The sequence below is a fragment of the Phodopus roborovskii genome, unplaced genomic scaffold, assembly GCF_943737965.1.
Source record: "Phodopus roborovskii unplaced genomic scaffold, PHOROB, whole genome shotgun sequence".
Taxonomy (NCBI): Eukaryota; Metazoa; Chordata; class Mammalia; order Rodentia; family Cricetidae; genus Phodopus; species Phodopus roborovskii.
In genome coordinates this window covers 105,001-109,860 of record NW_026126957.1, presented here as the reverse complement: position 1 = coordinate 109,860, position 4,860 = coordinate 105,001, and the positions used below count along the sequence as shown (strand labels likewise).

The window sequence follows — 4,860 nt, the reverse complement described above, 5'->3', positions numbered from 1 at the left end:
ACTTATTTAGCTATTTGGGAGGGTGTGTTAGTCACTGTGTGCTCTCTTCTAATTTTCTGTACGACAGTACTTGTGTGTGTGTCTGTAAAGATTGTGAATCTTTGCAGTGGAGACTGTGTTTGTGTCTCACTCTGTGTGTGTGAGTGAGTGTGTGAGTGTGTGTGTGTGCCTGCGTGTGATTGTGTGTGTGAGGGTGTGTGTTTGTGTGATTGTGTTGTGAATGATGTCTTTGGAGAGCTTTAGCACTTTTACTGATTCCCTGAGAAACCATCCATGTCCAGGGAGTGTGAGCTAAAAAGAAAAGAAAAAAAAGATAATACTTATTGGTATCACCTTAGTGTAGGGATATGGGTCATTGTCTTCCAATTATGAACCTCACTCAGTTTGAGTTTACTATGGGCCACCATTTTCACCATGGCAGAGACCATGTCAAGTCAGGCTGTGCAGGGTAGGCTAACTGTGGATTCTCACGCTCTGTGACTTAGGTCCATTTTGAAGTTTGACTGAAGCCAATTCCTGTTGTCACTTTCCTTTGGGTTTTTAACTCTGCTGGCTGGGCAAGGGTCCTCTGCCTTCTGCTCAGGGGTCATGCCCAAGTAAATGCCTGTGACCTATGTCTATGTCACCCAAGCACTTTCCCCTGTCCTTCCTCACTGGGTCATGTTTGCCCCATAAAAGGACCGAAACCCTCTCCAGAAAGAGGGGGCCATGAGTAGCACCTGTGGCTTCCCTGGGCCAGAGGAGAGGCTCTTGTGCCTGGATAGGTTCTGCTCATTTCCCAGTGTTTAGGACTCCTCGACCAAAGGCAGATGATGAACCACCCCAAGATCTCAGGCTTCCTCTGGGAGCAAGATGAAGACCCGCAGGGCTCCTTGTTGAACTTGCAGGTCATCAGCCGGGATGTGGCCCGGGCAGTGGGCATGGTACTGTTAGGGGCTCTTGTCCTGCTGGGGCAGCTTACATCCAGCTAGGAGGATCCTCTGTGCAGGGTGTGCTACACAACAATGTCCTCTGCTTTCTGCCCTGCTCTGACAGGTGGGGAAGTGTGCCCAGCAAAGTAGTACCTCTCAGGATGACCTTTGTCTCTGCCATCAAGCCTTACTTCTGTAATAGACTGATTTGAAAGGAGTACAGGATCAAGCTGTCTGGTGAAGATCTGTCCCTGACAGGGAGTCACACTGAGGACTTGGGGCTGTTTGCTAGGGTGGAAGGGGGGGATCTACATGCTGGAACACAGGCTGTGTGCCTCCCACCCGCAGGGTATGAATCAGTATAGAGCACTGTGGAGTGGTATGCAGACTGTGGCCCTGTCACTCAGCTGCTGGCAGGAACCCCAGGGGGAGGCTCATGATCGTGGACTGGTTGTGTGCCCACTGCTGCCCAGCAGACAACATGCTAGCTGAGGTGGAGCTCCCTCTGGATACCCCTTGCTCCTGAATGGAGCTGCCTGAGTGCTCAAAGCTCTGATGCTGGAGAAGGGACACTTAGCACACATGCCAGAGTCACTTTCCTCTCCTCTTTCCAGGACATTGCAGAAGACCTGTGGCTGGATCCCAGGGAAGTAATTCCCTGGGACAGGACAGGGCTGGAATGACAGTCTGAGGGATTACAGGCAAGGTCTCTTCCATGGCAGAGCCACCCCTGAGCTGGTGTTCCTTTGTTCTGTGGGAAGGCAGGCTGAGGAAGACACAGGGACCAAGCCATTAGGCAGCACTCCCCCATGGCCTCTGCAATAGTTCCTGACATCAGGTTCTCACCCTGTTTCCGTTCCCGTCTTTACTTCCATCAGTGATGAACAATGACATGAAAGTGTAAGCCAAATAATCCCTTCCCTATCCAAGTGCTTTTTTGTCATGGAGTTCACTGCAGTAAAAGAAACTCTGAGACAAATAACTTACAATTATATACCATTAACAGAGTTTGTTGTGCCTAATGGGTTTTGCCATCCTCCAAGGAAGTGACTCCTGATTGCAAAAGCAAACGGTTTTTATTGCCAAGAACCAGACAGGCTGGGACCTCCTCACTCTATAGGAAGAGTAAGGTGCATGCATGCTCACAAATGCGAAGCATTTTTTAAAAGGGAAAATGGAAAGGGGAGGCTTGAGACCACTAGCCTCAGTTCAAAAGGTTTCCAAGGTTACAGACATTCAATAGAGTACAAACTTTTTTTTTAATTTATTTTTCTTATTTTACACATCGATCCCAGTTCCCTCTCTCTCCCTCACTTTCTTCCTTTCGTCCTCTCTCCCTCTCTCCCCAGCCCCCTCCCATGCCTCCCAACCACCCTCCCCTCCCATCCCCCTACTCCAAATGTAGGGTGATGCCTTCCACAAGGGGTCATCTAAATCTGTCAAGTCATTTGGAGTAGGGACTAAACCCTCCCCCCCCCCGAGTCTAGGTTAAGGAGTATCCTCCATGGGGAATGTTCTCCCAAAGTCCTTTGGTGCACCAGGAATAATACATCCTGGTTCCACTGTCAGAGGTCCTTCTGAGACCCACGTTTAGGGGGTCTGAGTTAGTCCAATGCTGGTTTCCCAGCTATCAGTCTGGGGGCCCATTGACTCCCCCCTTGTTCAGGTTAGCTGTCTCTGTGGGTTTCTGTAGCCTGGTCTTGTCCTCCCTCTCTGCATCTGGATTCCAATTCAGCTCAGTGTTTAGCTGTGGGTGTCTGCTTCTGTGTCCATCAGCTACTAGATGAGGCCTCTATGGTGGTGGATAAGTTAGTCATCAAATCTCATTATCGGGAAGGGCATTTATGGTAGCCTTTCCACTGATGATCAGATTGTTAGTTAGGGTCAGTCTTGTAGGTCTCAGGACATTTCTCTGCAGTCAGTTTTCTCTTCAAACCTATTTCTTTATAATGTGGACAGGCTCAGTGGCCTTGTTCTCAAGATAATTAGCTAGGGAGGATGCTGGTGTTGGGCTCTGGGTTTTCTTCTTTATATCCTGAGAACAGCATGTGGGCTCTTTCCTCTGTAGTGATGAAGTTGTCTACTTGTAGAAATTCTTGTTCTCCTGTGTACTCTTCTTGCCTTAAGCCCTACTTTATATCTTTTACTTATTAATTTTTCCCATCTCAATTGATAGTCGTGAATTGATTAGTGGGGTTATAAAACAGGCTGTAAAACAGAAGTTAAGAAAAAGGAACTTAACTCTCTGATTGTTTTGTTTTAACAGAATAGAAATCCATAAAATGTGTTACTCTTTCTTGGTGGGGTCTCACACATTAACCAAGACTGACCTCAAATAGTGACAATCCAGCTTCCTCAACCTGTCCATAATTATTGGCATGTACCATCTAATTCCAGTGTTAGTTTACTCAATGTGAAGATTAAACAGTAACACTTTTCTTTGTGCATTTATTTCTGTGTTTTGTTTGAGGACAAATTCTTCATTTGCAGCTCAGCCTGGCAAAAGAATTTTTCATCCTTCTGCCCTCAATACATGAGCTACAGGCATTTGCTACCACCAGAGCATTTAAACAGACATCCCTTAGAGAAACCAGGGAATATATGTTAGCAGCATATATTCATTCCTTGGTTGTTTATAGGGACAGTACAGCTTTACATTAAATTTTTGTAGGTGTTGTTGAAGAATGTCATAGATTATTGAAAGTTTGGATTGTAATAAAGTTAATTAAATGTTTAACTTTACTTACAAATTATTTCCTTTGGGTCTGTAAGTTGATAAGGCTTCATTTTTATTTAAAAAAAATTGGTAGGAATGATGTTAATCTAGTCATAGTGGATCCAGTTCTTTCTTGTGATTGCAATATGAATATTGAAAAGCAGTGACAAGTTAAAAACTGATAAAGTTCAAGAACATACTTTAATTTTATGTTTTTATAAATGTTTACTAAAGTGGAAACAATCTTATTTTACTTATTAATACCAGTTTCCCCCTCTCTTTTTCCCATCCTCCCATGACCCCAACCAATGTCCCCATCCCACCCCTATCCCCTCCCCAGGGAGAGTGAGGCTTCCCATGGGTATCATCAGAAGCCTGTCACATCATTTAGGGCAGGGCATAGGCCCTCCCCTGTGTATCTAGGCTGAGAAAGTATCTCTCCATTGGGGAATGGGCTCCCAAAGCTAGGAACCTACTTTAGACTTACTGAAGAAATGAAAAATAAAATAAAGCTTCACTATTTGCCTTTTGTCTCTTCGTCTTTTTTTAGCAATAATTGTTGGTCCTGATGGACAACCTTTAACAGTCTATCCTTGCGTGTTTTGTGGAAAGAAATTTAAGTCTAAAAGTTTCTTGAAAAGACACTTGAAAAACCATTCCTGAACACTTGGCCAATAAAAAAATACCACTGCACTGACTGTGATTACAGTACCAACAAGAGGATAAGTTTACATGATCACCTGAAGAGGCACAAGATGACCAGTAAGGCTGGAAAGGACACAGAGTGTGATGAGTGTGGGAACCATTTCTCCCATGCTGGGGCTTTACGTATTCACAAAACAACTCATGGAGAGAAAGAAGCCAGCAAAACATACAAGTGTAAGTTCTGTGACTATGAAACAGATGAACAGGCGTTATTGAATCGCCACCTTTTGGCAGTCCACAGCAAGAAGTTTCCTCACATTTGTGTAGAGTGTGGTAAGGGTTTCCGTCACCCGTCAGAGCTCAAAAAGCACATACGCGTTCACTCTGGAGAGAAGCCCTATGAATGCCAGTATTGCGAGTACAAGTCTGCAGACTCCTCTAACTTGAAAACACATGTAAAAACTAAGCATAGAAAGGAGATACCATTGAAATGTGACATCTGTGTGCTGACTTTCTCAGACACTAAAGAGGCACAGCAACATGCTCTTACCCACCAAGAAAGCAAAACACACCAGTGTTTGCACTGTA

The 4,860-nt window shown here is 44.9% G+C and overlaps 1 pseudogene; it reads left to right on the top strand.

Moving 5' to 3' along the window:
- Positions 1-812: 812 nt before the first annotated feature.
- Positions 813-4,860, top strand: part of LOC127214713 (zinc finger Y-chromosomal protein-like) — a 4,565-nt pseudogene continuing 517 nt past the window's right edge.